This window comes from Pelodiscus sinensis, chromosome 2, assembly GCF_052426305.1.
Source record: "Pelodiscus sinensis isolate ZL-2025 chromosome 2, ASM5242630v1, whole genome shotgun sequence".
NCBI lineage: Eukaryota > Metazoa > Chordata > Testudines > Trionychidae > Pelodiscus > Pelodiscus sinensis.
Window position 1 is genome coordinate 14,415,926 of NC_143053.1, and position 15,906 is coordinate 14,431,831.

At 44.4% G+C, this 15,906-nt stretch overlaps 1 long non-coding RNA gene across 2 annotated transcripts in view; it reads left to right on the forward strand.

Annotated features, from left to right (window-relative positions):
• The window catches only part of LOC106732054 (uncharacterized), a 146,316-nt gene that overhangs the window by 5,227 nt on the left and 125,183 nt on the right, over positions 1 to 15,906 (forward strand). Inside the window, exon 1 of one of the 2 annotated variants that reach the window (XR_016348599.1) lies at positions 6,409 to 7,015. The exons of the other annotated variant lie outside the window; for it this stretch is intronic. This is a non-coding gene — a long non-coding RNA (uncharacterized LOC106732054). Of the gene's footprint in view, positions 1 to 6,408; positions 7,016 to 15,906 lie in introns of those variants that run through there. 2 annotated transcript variants of the gene reach the window in all.

The following is a 15,906-nucleotide window of genomic DNA, read 5'->3' on the forward strand; positions in this document are numbered from 1 at the left end:
CCTGGTCTGCTGGGGGGGGGTGCAGCTAGTGCCCCCTCTCCCCCCCCAGCAGACCAGGCTTTTCTTGCCTACGCCTGGCATAGAGCAGCTGGGGCGCTGCCGGGTTGGTTCTGCAGCGTCGCTCCTCGGTGCTACTGTACCAACCTGGCAGCACCCCAGCTGCTCTGCCCCAGGCGTCCTGATTCAGCCGCTGCTGGTCAGTTTCAGCAATGGCTGAATCAGGACGCCTGGGGCAGAGCAGCTGGGGTGCTGCTGGGTTGGTCCAGTAGCGCCGCTCCTGGGCGCTACTGGACCAACCCAGCAGCACCCCAGCTGCTCTGCCCCAGGCGTCCCCAAGTCAGCCGCTGCTGAAACTGACCAGGGGCTGACTACAGGAAGCCTGAGGCAGAGTTGCTCTGCCTTGGGCTTCCTGGAATCAGCCACTGATCAGTTTCAGCAGCAGCTGACTTGGGGACGCCTGGGTTTCTTAAGTTGAATCCTTATGTAAGTCAGAACTGGTGTCCAGATTCAGCCGCTGTTGAAACTGATCAGTTTCAGCAGCAGCTGACGCCAGTTCCGACTTACATACAGATTCAACTTAAGAACAAACCTACAGTCCCTATCTTGTACGTAACCCGGGGACTGCCTGTATTTGTAAGGTCCTTGGAGAAACATGAAGAAAGACTTCTTAAAGTGCTTGTTAGGTTGGAGGCCTATGGTCTGAAGCTATCCATTGATAAATGCCAGTTCTGCAGAACATCAGTGAAGTAAAAAACCCCACCCTCCGTTGCTAGGTGGAAGTGTTTCATATTTGAGAAACATTTCTGTGCTATCTAAAATGCTATTTAGAATGTCAAAGGGAGCCAGAGGTTAGGTTCAGTGGATGTAGTTTTGCATTGGGCTCAGCAGAAAGACTGCCATACTAGACTACAAAGGGAAACCTCAGAACTGTCATTCATGCTTAAATTTGACACTTTACGAATGGGCCTTAACAAAGATGCTAACTACCTTACCCATTACAAAGATAGCTTCCCCAATTATCACCCCTAATATCATTATCTCGTAGACACTAACCTCCCCCATTCATCCCCCCCTCTGTTCTAAAATCTGATTTGTCTATTTTATGTGTTCACTTTTTTTTGATTGTATCCCTATGGTATATATGGTCGTGCCAATTTTCTTCCACTATTTGATCTGAGGAAGTGGGTCTGGCCCACGAAAGCTCATCACCTAATAAACCATCTTGTTAGTCTTTAAAGTGCTGCATAGTCCCTTCTTTTGTTTCAGCTAGACCAGACTAACATTCAGAGCCAGCTCGAGCCATTCCTGCACCCCGGACAGTGGGGGCACGACGCATGCGTGGCTCTTCCCCCGGGCGCATGGCACATGCGTGGCCCTGCCCCCCCAGTGTGCTGTGCACCTTACAGCTGCAATCGGGCATGCGGCGCCCCTTACAGCTGCCATCAGGCGCCCCCCATAGGTTGGCGTCCCAGGCAGCTGCCAGGCTAGCCCCCTCTTAATCCAGCCCTGCTAACACGGCTACATCTTTATTACTGTTCTACTATGTGTATGGCTATTTTAATCCCAGACTTAATAGAGGTGCTTTCTGTGTGAACATTAGAGATCCCACGTCACTTGTAATAAATTGTGGTTTTTTCCTGCTTAGCTAAGACATATCCTCTCATTATTCTGCATGCCTGAACTGCCCTACACTTTAGATAAGGTCCAGGTTCATTCCATTATTTGGGAACTGATACTCAAGATGTCTCTCCCAAACTAAATCATAGTGGTAGATTGCAAACAGGCAAGCAACAAGTTATTTCATCTGGAAAACACAAACAAGAGTTGCTTCAACCCCAGGCTAATGTTAGGAATGTTTTGCTTTGGGAGAGACAGAGAAGCACGGAGGAAAATAAAAAAATTATTAGTTGAAGTCAATGAAGCCATATAGAGATGATTAGGGGCAGGATAGGACAAGAAACAATTCTAGTTATAGATATAAAGCAGCCTTTGATTATGTTCAGTTGATTTGTGAGGTTTGAGTAGTAAATTACCATGAAAAGCAATTTGGGAAAGGAATATTAAGCATATGATTCAGTTTTCCTTTTAAGAGCTACTATAATATAGATGTTTGCTTTAGTTCAGCATTCCAATGTGATTATTCATTAGATAAGCAGCCTTCAAAGAGGGTTTAGCACAGGTGAAATGGAGGGAGACGTTTTAGTAGTAATGACACCCCCTTTTCTAGTCTTGTATATGAATTGGATCACAGGCAGTTGATTCTTGGCCCCGATTCACTGACCTGTTTGTGAACCTGGACTGTAGTGTGTGTTACACCAGAGACCCCTCTTTATGTTTTATAAACATAAAGTCTAAAGTACCTTTCAGGAAAGATCCGAGACAAGGGTTCAAATTAAAAACATCCCCAGTGGCATAAAATGACCAAGGTTTGCTATGAAGGCTACCAAACTCTTGAGTCTGCTGCCTCACCTCAGGTTTATCTGTGTCCTGAGTTTCCTCCCTACATACCTCCTGTTCCTAAAACTTTACCTCTGCTCTCAAACTCTTCCCCTGTCTTAGCTTTTGTCTCCGCTCATGCGCCAGCTTCTGCTGCTACCCCTCACATTTTTATGCTTGCACGGGAAAAGTCTTTCTCCTTTCAAGGCCCACACCCTCTGCACCTCTCCAGGGACTTCTGAACATGGGTCCTTCTTGCACTGTCACCTGGGTTTTCCGGGAACAGCAGCATCCCTTCTGTTTCCTTCCCTCTCTTCCGTCATTGTGTGCTGTACAGCATGTGGCAATGAGCCAGCAACAGCAGCTGGAGGAACCAGATGATAAACCTGCACTGAATTGGGGCTGTCTTATCAAACAGCTGGTACTTTAATATCTGAGCAACTCTCGTTAGGGTCTGAACATTGCAGGGGGAGAGGGAAGGGTGTGACCCTGAATGACTCTGGTTAGCAAAAGGCCCCTTTATGCTCTAGTTATTTGTGACCCAGCCTGTACATTAAGCCAAATAGATTTTTTTTTTTGCTGCATATTTGTGCTGAAGAACATCTAAGAGCTAGCACAACACTTGATGCTGTTCCTGCAGGAGCACGGTCAGACAGCGTCCTATTAGGATGTGTGTGTGGGGGGAGAGGCTTAGGGAAGGAGGTGAGGATGTGGGGGGTGCAGGAGTCAGGGCAGGGGCTTAGAGGAGTGGGCAGAGGGTTAGGGTGTGTGTGTGTGGGGGGGGGTGAAGGAGTAAGGGTTGGGGTGATGAGGAGGTATGGGTAGGAGATGGGGATGTGGAGGGGTAGGAGGTTGGGGAGTGTGAGGAGGAACTCAGAGCAGGGGGTGGAGTGCGTGGGGAGAGCAGGAATCAGGGCGGGGGCTGGTGTGTGTGTGTGTGTGTGTGTGTGTGTGTATGGGTGCAGGGAGTGTACAGCGGGGGTGCAGGGAGGGCAGGGGGGCTAAAGATTCATATCAGGACACTGTTTATTATTCCTGTCCCTGTCAGGGAGTGAGAGCAAAGAGCACAGCTTGCCCATCCCCTGCTCTCCCCAGCCAGAGGCGGAAGAACCCAGCAAACTGCACTTTCCCCTCACTCCCTGACAGTGAGGGAGGAACAACAGTAAGCAGTGTCCTGGTATGAATCAGGAGCAGGAGAAGCATCAGTCCTCGCCCGCCCAAAGGACACTGCAAAGTGGAGGCTTGGGGTAGTCCTGGACTGAGGGGGAAGGGAATTCCTCCAGCCAGTCCCTTTCACCTGCCTAGCAGCTGGCTGCTGAGTGCGGCCACCTCTAGTACAGCCCCAGGAGCCTGGCTGGGAGCGTGCCATGCCTCCTCTTGTAGCCGAGTGTCCCAGCCCACAGGTTCCTTTTTGCTGGATTAGCACACCTGAGTGCACTGCCTTACATCCGCCTCTGGTACTTGTATTGTAGGTGCTTCAGCACAGAGACTGTCTCTTACCATGTCTACAGTGTGTGGTACGCTGTGATCCGGATCTCAAGTGGAGCTGCTAAGTGCTAATGGAGTATACAAACAACTCAAGGCAGAAATTGGTTAAGGCCTTGAAACTGACAAAGGCACTAGTGACGAGAGGTTCATTTTTGTTAAGGGTGAAGAGGGCAGGTTAGCAGCTTGTTCTTTCCCATGATGTTTGCCAGGAAGGAAATACTCTAAGCCAATTCACCTTATTCGGTTTTTGGGATAGTAATTAGGAGAACAATTGGAGGGGCGTGTGCAAATAGTGGAAAAATATCAGTGGGAGGCAAATAACTTTTCAGTAGAAAAAACATAGCACAGGATTGAATCTGGATGCGTCTGCATATAAATAAGGCAGGTGAATAGACAAGAGGAAGCCAAAGAAGAGGCACAATGAAGACAAAGAAAATCTTATTATGACAAGAGACAGAACTGCTCACTATCAGCTGGGTGATAAAACATTATAGTATTACCATCCCTGTCTCCTGAATACAAGTTACATGACAACAAATGTGGTCTTCACACTGAGATAAAGAAAGCGCATCCCAGTTATGTTTTCAAAAGGGCAAGCAGATAAGGGAAAGCTGCTGAAAAAAAAAAGCCTATTTATCATTTTAAAGTCTCCATCAAGACAAGAGAAAAGGATGCCTGAGCAAACCTTGCCGTCAAATAGATTGGAAAAACCAGCAGGCTTTATTTATGCAGATGAAAAAGAAAAGATGCTTTGCACCTGCTATAGCTGATTTGACTTTAGGTGAATTTAGTGAATTGAGTTTCACGAAGACAAAGTGATTCTGCTGTCATGCAAGTTTTGAGAAGTATTTACCAATCAGCCAAGAACAAAACCACCCCGATTGCTCCTCTCATGCAGATGGTTCTAGACATCAAGCGGTGGCCCATGCCAGGCCTACAAACTTACAAGAAGCAATCAGGGAGGAACTGAAGGAGATAGTGAATGCAGCAATCCACGAAGGTGGATTGTTGTTGAGTTTTATTTTAATGCTACCCTCAGGTTGTATAAACACTCTTGAGAAAAATAGTGGAGTGATTTTTTGTTTAAAACAGCCCAACATATAGGCTGATAGGGCATCCACACTGAGTTACAGATGTCAATGCCATATCACAAGCCTAGTTTAGAAGATCAGAAGGGAATTCGCTAGCTATAGTGAGTGCATTTTGCTCACTCTATCAGGGGGATGACTCTAGTGTGCCCCATCCTTTCCAAATGAGCTGTGAAGTTAAGGAATGGCCTCCCTCACTGTTATTCCAGGGGGTGTCCCATGGAGATTGCAAATCCAACAGCAAGGTTCCATCTCCAGCAGAGAGGAAGGCTGCTCAGTCCCTGATGGATCATTGCAGGCTGAATGCTGCAGACTCCATGGTCCACGAACCACTCTTTAATATTGGAGAGGAAGACACCTGAATTCTGGTTCATTTTAGGTATATTCCATGCCTCTCCTGTGCTCCTTGCAAGCTACTAATGTCACCCTTTGTGGTGGAAAGATGGGGCAGCCCCAACAGGAGGAGGAATCATAAGGGTCCCTTAGACTATGTGAAGATGTAGCAGCATCTCTCTGACCTGTGTTCAAAACTACATGTAAGGAGCTGCACAAGAAGCCATTCTGCGGGGCCTGAAAATGTTGATTGTTCCTGCCTTTTGTAGGACCAATGGTACTTCCTCATGAGTGCTATCTACTGGCCCTTTATCTTTTTACTGCTATATGACATCCATTTCATAGAGCACTCTTGTAGCCACCTGTCCCTTTATCTTAACTCCTTCTTCCCCCTCCTACTACGAGGAAAGATAATAATGTTACACGCATAGCACCGCATAGAACATCCATGTCATGTATCCTAGTTAATAATTCTCTTTGCACCCAAAGCAAATATGTCAGTATAACCTCAACAAGAGCTACTCTTTATGTTTCCCTATTACTGACCCATTTAAAAGCACAGCTCATACTTCAATTAAGATGGATATGTTTATGATATAAAGCCATTGCAATGTGTCATGGTACCTGTGCTATTTTCACTGGGCAAGATTATAATGACCACAAGTTTCAAATCCAGCTAATCAGTGGTTTATAAGTTAAATTTTTTTTAAAACACACAAAAATTCAGAAAGCTGAACAAAACAAAACTTTTCACATTGTTTTGGGGGATTTTTTTTCTTTTCTCCTCACTTGCTTTAAAAAAAAAAGAGAGGAAAAATACCTTTTCCTCTTTCTCTGTTGGAGAAAAAAATCCCCAAAATAAAAAAATACAGCCAGGGTCTCTCCTCTCTCCACCATCTTTAAAAGATCAGTTTAATCTAAAATGCCTTCACTGTAAGCTTTCTCATGCCTCCACTGCCTGGTTTGTAATGAGCAGGGAGGAGAATCTGGATACCTTCACAAGCCCATAAATGCTACTCACGTACCTCTCCAATAGCCTGAGAATGGCTGCTATATTGGGCTACTGGGGAAAGGGCATGGCCTAATAACTCAGTGTAATGTAGCAGCCAGACGCTGCAGCCAGCACATCAAATAACACTCAGCTGCAGATTTCAATGTCTTTTCTTCAAAGAGGAGATGTTGTTTCCTAAATCAACCCAAGTTTCCTCACTTGAACAAAGGTCATTTACCTGCCCCCCTTGAGCTCAAGCTGCCCTTTCTATCTCCCAGCAGGCCTGCGTCTGAGAGAATGTTCCTGTCACCTGACCCTGGACTCACTCAATTTGCCTGAGGAGAAGGGTTACACCTGACACAGGTGAAGTTGAATCCTCAACTCTTAAAGAGCCGTCTCACCCTGTGGCCTCCAGTGGACAGTGTAACTAAGAATAATGGGTTAACATTAAGGAAAATATAATTTAAAGTAAATGTCTGGATAACTAGGGAAAGCTACTGACTATAGAGAATAATTTAGTATAGAAAAGGGAGGGACTGTGACTCAGTTAACTAGATTTCTTTATTGTTTTTGTCATCACTAAATGTTAGGATTCTAGGGGTATTCTTTGAAGATTTGAATGACCTTTCCCATCATCAGCATGCTGTTGCACTCTTTAAAAAAACCCACAACAGGACAGGTAACTGAAACTCTGTTTTCTTGATTTATTATTTCTTTCTTGCTGATTATCAATTCATGTGGAAGATTGGACACAGCTAGGTCAAGGAATCATTTTCAGTATTTTTTTCTTGTAAAGATCAACAGTCTGTAAAATGATTTATCTCTTTTGCTGTCTGCCATTATGTGTAAATGACAGAACAAAACATTTAGCATGAAGAAAAGTTCACTGTTTCTGAAATTTTCAGTGGAAAATTTTGACATTCCATCAAAAACATGAAAACTTGAAAGCCAGGATTTTTGGTTATTGCAAACTGAAAACTTTTGCTTAAAAGCTGCCAAAAACTAAAATATTTTCAGCTGAAAGCTGAGTTTTTTGGGGGCTTGGCTCAATATTTTCAGGTCTCTGGGGGGGGGGGAGGGAGGGGGAATGAGGAAAACAGATGCTCCCTATGAATTTTTTTAGTCAAAAATCAAATTTTCTGAATCCTCCCCCCCCCCCCCCCCCAGTTTTAATGGAAAATTTTCAACTAGCCCTAATAAATAATAATTTTAAATTCAATTCCATCTTCTTTCACTGGTCCCCCACTGGTTGATAATAATTAATAACAATAATAAAATGATTTGGAATTCTCTGGATATATGAAACTTTCAGTTTCACTTTCTTCTGCCTGTCTTCTCACTGGTAAGAGATAATTGATATTTCTCTTCTTGCTCTTTTTCCTCTTTCTTACCTGACTGGTCCTTTATGTTTGCTAGTGATATCTTCCCTGCTTCATGTTTGCTAGGAACTCTCTGTTGGAAATAGTGGAGTCTGTGAGAGTCACGCATGGGGACCTCAAAGAATCACAAAAGCCCTTACCAACTGGGTATCACTACTTTATGTAATCTGGGATCTGAGCACACTGAATTGCACACAGTTAGACCTTGTCTTGCCTTCACAGCATGTCATCAAATGAGTCATCTCACAGTAGTCCACAAAGTTTTGCAAAGTCTCAAGCTTCTTTTAGTCTATCTCTTACATGTGTCCTAAGTGCTATTTAGCAAAACACAGAAACTGAAATATGCTTTTCCCCGGACCCAGCAGTGCAGGATTCTTAGGCTGTAAGAAAAAGCTTAGAAAAAGCTTTTCCAAACACACAGCTTGTTCCTATAAGATGAGACAAAAGAGAACTTTGACAAATTAGCCCGACTGCACATCATTAGGATGAGGAGGGAAAGGAAGGCCATGTCTCTTGGGAATCAAGAATTTGAAACGATAGATCACTGGATTCTCCCACAGTCAAGTAACACTGGCATTGTATTAGATCTGCTGTTTAGTGATCATATGATGTTTCTTGAGACATTATATATCGTAACTGTCTCCAATCATTACCCTTGTTATTTTGCAAAACACGGGAGGCTAAAGAAAAACTCCAGCTGTCACAGCAGAAACTTATTAGATTGCCTTCTTAGATGTACTATTTTCATCATGTTCAATGCAGATGGCCATGTAGCCTATGCTTGCTTAATCCATGTGTGGTTGCTTGCTATTACTTTGCCTTATCAGCTCTTGCAAACCCAGTCACAAATGATGCAAAACCAGGCAGCTTTACTAAGCAGCTGTGAAAATAATTACTTGCTTTCCCTCTTTTATCCCTAAAGACAAATTTTTAAAAGGATCATGTGTTTCAAGCATCTGACAATAGATTACGGAGCTTTTCACCTCTAGGTCACTGCACTGAATCCACCCTGGGTTAGTTATAATATTTGAGGAGATAAATTCATTGCTGAAATGAGGCCTAAGTATATGTTAAAGTTTAAGCACGGTTAATTTCATTGACTCAGCTACATCAATTGCGTAGCTTAGGTTGAAATAGCTTAACTCAGCTTTTGGCTCAGTCTACACAGCAAGAAGCTGAAGGAAGAACACTTTTCCTTAGACTTTGCTTTCTCCTCATGAAAAGAGGGTTACAGGAGTCAGACATTATTTCGAAATAAAGGCTTGTAGTGTAGTTGCACGCTGTTATTTTGGAATAACATCAATTATTCCAAAATAATGCTGCTTTGTAGACATGCCCAGAGAGATTAACTGACCTGCCCAAGTTACACAAGAAGTCTGTGGTGGACCTAGGAATAACACCTGGGTCCTATTCATTAGACCATACTGCCTACTCTTGGACCCTTGAATACTGCGAAGGATGAAATGGTAAATTGAAGAGAACTGTCCAGATAATTAAATATAAACAGGTTCCTCTAAGTAAAATAATTATAAAAATCTCCAACCATAGCTGAAAAATAATCCAGTGCTTATTAAAACTGCTGATTATACAGCTGTACCTGCAGATGCAATAATTTCCCTCCCAGATAGATAATATCAATCTTCCTTGCTATCAATCACACAATCATACGTCGGGAAGCGCTTTCATTTTACACTTGCTTAAGAGACACTATCATCTGGTGAGGTGTCCATGGGCATTTCAAGTACGTTCATCCCTAGGGAAATGGGGCACTGCCCCTAATTGCCGTGAGATGCTAGAGATTCATCACAGCCAATCACATTTCCTCATGGTTCTCGTTTGCAGTGAAGTCTACATGGGACTCAACAATCTCAACAGCCTGAGACCACTGCTAGCCATGGTGACCTGTATTGTCTCATGTTTGCTTTGTATGCTGCCCACTGTCTGTCCGTGTCCATCTATTGCCTCTTGTCTTATACTTAGTTGTCAGCTCTTTGGGGCTGGGGCTGTCGTTTTGTTCTGCCTTTGTACAGCCCCACATGCAATGGGGGCTGTACAAAGGCAGGGGTCTTGGTCCCTGATTGAGGCTCCTAGGGACAGCAGTAATACAAATGATAAATAAAGGGTAACAATAATAATAATGATAACCATAATCAATAGCCAATGGTCAGCTTTGCCCAAACGCATACTGGCTGTGCATTGAGTCATGTCATCAGGAGCTGAGGTAGAAGGAATTCACGCAAGTGGGGAGAGAATGGAAGGACTGGTTTAGCAGAAGTTCCTTTGGCTCCACCCCCAACATGTCCGAGCCGTACCAGCTTGTGTGGACTCTTGTCCAGGGAGCCCCTGGCAAAGGTGGGCTCTGTGCCACACAGTGATACCCTCCCCTGAACACAAAGCACCTCTGCCCCAGCATCCAATCCCCTTGCATAGTGGAGACTATCCATGGCTGCCTGGCAGGGGGCTGGATTGGTTCCTCTGTGCATTGGAATATTTCACTGATTCATCAAATAAACTAATTTTTGACAGCAGCACCTCCAGCGACAGAGTAGAGCTTCCTTTTACAAATACGGTCTGTGTTTCACAGGAAAAAATCTCAGCAGAGGGAGTGTTTTATGCACAGAAAGAGATCATCTAGGGGAAAAGCTATGGTGAAATGCCAAAGATCATTAGAAAAAAAAAAAGGCATGACATTATCAGTTGAAAAACATTCTTCTAGTGTTGGTCTGCTCTTGCTTATTTGTTTTTTATTTCATCATGTGTGTCCATGAAACCCTGCTCTGTAAGGGCCAGAAATACTGACAGGGAAACATAAAAATCAGCACAAATGATTGGTGTTGCTGTTATTGCAGTCATGTCTGCATGAAGGGAATTTAGGGGCTTAAAAGTATTTTCAAACCTGACAGGAAGCAATTCCCTCCCTCCCCCCTTTTGGTAATAAAATATAAAAGGAAGGAAAAAAATATGAATCACAAATGTGCATCGAAAGACCTAGTCTGAGGTGCCTATCAAAGGCTATTCAATGTTTGTTCTAAACACAGAAAACACCACAATGTGGAATCATTATCACACTGGGATAAGAAGAGATGCTGAATGAAGATTCTTTCCTGTGGGAGATCCTCAGATTTTTTTCATGGAAGGAAAGTGGCACTGTGTAATGGCTTTAATCAGCTGCTGCTCTTAAAATGCTCAGCATGAATTCATACAAGGCTGCACTCCACACCCTACCTGTCAAATCAAAGCCTGCCTGCTAACCAATGACAGAATTTATCGAGGACAAATCACTAATTCTTTCCCCCTCCTTTAGTCAGAAGGCCTTCACTCTGAGGCATCAGAAGCATTTGAAACAAGTGGTGATGCCAGTTCAGGCTTCTCACTATTTGAATACAGAAATGTATTGTTTACAAGGAGGGATTAATCTGGTGAGAGCCTCCTGGGTGGCATTGTGTACCCTATTCTCTCATATACGTCCAGGGATGTTGAAGGCATTCAGCATCATGGAAGATTGGACCAAACTCAGAGCCAAAAGGTGTCTTTATGTTGACTTCGGTAAGTTTTGGATCAAACCAATGGGCTAGATGGACCTTTGGTCTAACCCGCTATGGCCATTCTTATGTTCTTATGACCTCAATGTTCAAATCCAGTCTTTCAAACTGAATATATAAAGCATGTGTAATGCTGGCAGGCAGAATGGAATCGGGTCTTCTGTAGCTTGATGCATGAGCCTCTACCACATGAGCTAAAATCCAGCTGGTTCTCAGCTAAGGCTGTAGAGCCGTGTTTCTCAGCCTTTTTTTCTAAAGTACACCTTTTTCAAACAAACAAAAAAAAGATAAGTATCCCCAGTACCTACAGTTTTCAGATGCACAATTTTTTTTCTACCATTGCAACACATTTGTTTAAACAACTTAATCAAGCTGGGCAGGAGATGAAATGTTTGGGTGTAAAAAGTACAAAAATAATAAAACACTGTAAAACTTAAAACAAAAATTCTATTTTCTCCAAATTTCAGTTGGGTTGACAACACCCACCCTCTCCCCCCACAGCCTTCTCTCGAGTATCCCTAAGGGTACTCGTTCCACTGGTTGAGAAACACTGCTGTAGAGCACACTCATTGTTTCTCTCTGTAAGTGGTCTAAGTGCCACTACATGGGAGAGTGAATCACACTCAATATGGGTGTGGATTACAATATACATTGCAACTTACCTATACAGCCGGTCCCCGACTTACGAACGAGTTACGTACCAAACACTTGGTCATAACTCGAAGTGTTCGTAAGTCGGACCCCATTCATTGAAATGCGATCACGCTGTTCGCAAGCGTGGATCGCACGTTCGTAAGTCAGGGACCGGCTTACAAACACTTAATGGGAGGTTTTGTCATAAGTATGAATGGTCATAAGTCGACCGTTCGTAACTCGGGGACCGGCTGTACTGGAGAATGTAGCCCTACAAGCAGTGGTGGCTAATAGAAGCTAAGATTGGGTAGGCAAACCTGATAAAAGATAACTATTTCCTCTGGAATCAATCCCACTTATTTCTTATTTACCAAGCACTTTTCTTATTTACTAAACCTACTGAGATCAATGATAAGACTTCCACTGACCTCAGGGAGCTTGGGATCAGGTCCAAATAGACACAGCCTTTTCACCAAAGCGCTTGTAGTGAAAACAGAAATGATACCAGGTACACTGGGACACCTCCCCTGCTCTCTACCCTATGCTGAAAAATGGTCAGATGGGGAAGAAGTCTTGTTTTTAACAAAAAACAGGACTATGTAGCACTTTAAAGATTAACAAGATGGTTTATTAGGTGATGAGCTTTCGTGGGCCAGACCCACTTCCTCAGATCAAATAGTGGAAGAAAATTGTCACAACCATATATACCACAGGATACAATTTAAAAAAATGAACACACATGAAAAGGACAAATCAAATTTCAGAACAGAAGGGGGATGGGGGGGGGAAGGTAAATGTCTGTGAGCTAATGGTATTAGAGGTGATAATTGGGGAAGCTATCTTTGTAATGGATAAGGTAATTAGATTCTTTGTTCAAACCTAAGCGTAAAGTGTCGAATTTAAGCATGAATGAGAGTTGAGAGGATTCTCTTGCAAGTGAAGTCTTGAAAGGCGTTTGAAGCAGGATACAGGTAATCAAGTTGTTGAGACAATGTCTTTTCTGGTTGAAATGGCAAGAAACTGTTTTTTCTTTGTGATCCTGTCTAATATCTGTTTTGTGGGCATTGATCCTTTGGCGAAGTGTCTGAGACGTTTGTCCAATGTACATAGCAGACGGACACTTTTGGCATATGATAGCATAAATTATATTTCTGGATGCATTTTTAACAGTGATTTGAATGAGAAGAGGGTGGGGGGTTGGGAGGCCATTCCATTCATGGGGGCAGCATGGTCAGAGGTCCAGAGATGGGAGTGGGAGGGGGACTGTAGATGGTGAAGAGGCTGTCTTTTTGTTCTTTCTTTGTGCAACACCTAACAAAATCACAGAATGATAGGAGCATAGAACTGCAGGGCCAGAAGGGACCTTGAGAAGTCATCAGGTTCCACACTCTGTGCTGAGGAAGGATCTAGTAAAGTTAGACCAGCTGTGAGAGGTGTTTGCCTAAAATGTCTTGAGAACACTCCTGTGGTAGGATCCTGGTGCATGAGAAGGGCTCTAGGTGCTATGATAATGCAAATAACAGCTAGCATGGAGAAGCTAATAACCTGTATCTGAGACATGGGCAGGGCTGGAGCTGCATAGTGCTTCCAAGGCAAGGAAAATAAGTTTGATAGAGTGACTCAGGGATTTGAAGAGAGAGGTGGCCACTATGTCAGAGAGGGAAGGTACTTTTAGCAACTGCATTCCAGGAGGATCAATAAGGGTCAACAGAGTCAGAGGTTGAAGTAATTTAGGCAGACACTAAGGCTAAGTCTACACTGAAGGCTTTTTACTCAAGAACAGGCGTTCTTTCACAAAAACTTGTGGAGCATCTACACTGCATGCGCGTTTTTGCACAAATAAATTTACAGTAAAGTGTCAGAAAAGAGGGTTTCTTGCGCAAGAGTTATTCCTCTCCCCATGAGGAATAAGCCCTCCTGCACAAGAGCTCTTGTGCAAAAAGGCAGTATGGACAGGCAACAGGGGTTTCTTGCACGAGAAACCCCTATGGCTAAAATGGCCATCAGAGCTTTCTTGCACAAGAGAGCATCCACACTGCCATGGAGGCTCTTGTGCAAAAGCACATCTCTTGCGCAAAAGCACATGGCAGTGTGGACACACTCGTGCACAAGAATTTTTGCACAAGAACTCTTGTGCAAAACAGTTCTTGCACAAGAAGCCTGCAGTATAGATATAGCCCAAGGATAAAGGACAAGCATTTTACCTGTCAGGACAGAATGGAAATGTCGGAGTTTTGGTATCTTCCTGAAGAAATAGGGGCATGACTTGGCATTCGGTAATAACCTGACTGTGTGGGGCAGAAGGAAAGGGAGGAGACAAATTCATCCCCAATTTAGGAACATGAAGGAGGCATGGGGTGATTTTATCTAAAGCACCTGAGAAAGGTGAGGATGGAGATACTTGGGCTGGGGGAATAAAGGTGATACTTGGGCATGTTGAAGGTGAGAGGATAGTGGCCCATGGAGGACACTGTGCCAAAGACACAGCTGGGGATGAGGGACTGCATCAAGACTCATCAGCAGAGAGGTGACAGCAGAGTGTGTGTAAAGAGATGGGTCAGACAGGGATGAGATGCAGAGGCAGCCAAAGAGAAGGGAGGGTGAACAGAGCTTGGAGGGACACAATTATAGCTTCCTCCTCTGCTTTCTTTCTGTTACACTCTGCATTCTGTGCAGACACTCGAAAACTAGGCAGACTCATCAGCCTGCCTTGGACTAGTCACTTCAGTGTAAAATTTAGCCGAGGAAGCTCACTCCTGTGAGATCTGGGGCAGCTCTGGATTAACTGATGTGTAAACACAGCATTGTTTTGCCATGCAAAAGTACCCATTTCCACTTTAATTTTGCAAGATGCTGAATACCCTCCCCCTGCACTGAAGTGAAAAGGCTGAAGGTTCAACAAGGACAAGTGGAGAGTTCTGCACTTGGGATGGAAGAATCCCAAGCATTGCTACAGGGTGGGGAACAGCAGTTCTGCAGAAAAGGACCTGGGGATTACAGTGGATGAGAAGCTGGATATGAGTCAACATTGTGCCCTTGTAGCCAAGAAGGCTAATGGCATATTAAGGTGCATTAGGAGGAGCACTGCCAGCCTTCCCCTTTATTCAGCTCTGGTGAGGCCACATCTGGAGTATTGCATCCAATTCTGGTCCGCCCATTATGGAAAGGATGTGGACACATTGGAGAAGGTTCAGTGGAGGGCAACGAAACTGATTAGGGGGCTGGAACACATGACCTACGAGGAAAGGCTGAGGGATTTGGATTTATTTAGTCTGCAGAAGAGCAGAGAGAGGGGGGATTTGATAACAGCCTTCAACTCCCTGAAGGAAGGTTCCAAAGAGGATGGAGAGAGGCTGTTCTCAGTAGGCAAAATAAGAAGCAATGGTCTCAAATTGTAGTGGGGGGAGGGATAGCTTGTATATCAGGAAAAACTATTTCACTAGGAGGGTGGTGAAGCTCTGGAATGGGTTACCTAGGGAGGTGGTGGAATCTCCATCCCTAGAGGTTTTAAGTCTCTGTTTGACAAAGCCCAGGCTGGGTTGATTTAGTTGGGATTGGTCCTGCCTTGGGGGAGGGGGAGGTTGGACTCTATGACCTCCTGAGGTCTCTCTCTACCAGCCTATGAGTGTATGATTCTAAGCTTGAGGTGCCTAGCCAGGAACCCCAGGCATTCATGCAGCAAATGGAACACTGTACTTTTCCGCTCGTGTTGGGGGGCATTGTCCTTTTGGTCACTGAGGTGAGTTCTTAGCGACATGTTGCTTCACTTCACCCCGTCACTCGTGAGTGACGGCCAGGCCTGGAGATGGGAAAGGCAAAGGGGGCACTTGCTCCAATCCTGGAAATTCAAAGGGGGCCACTACGGCTGGTACTGTGGCAACGGCAGCAACTGGAGCCTCAGGCCCTTTAAATCACCACTGGAGCCCCTCGTGGTGTGCTGCAGAACCCTGGTTGGTGTGCTCCAGATGGCACTGCAAGGGTGCAGGGGAGGTTAATTGTCATGGTCTGGGTGGTAC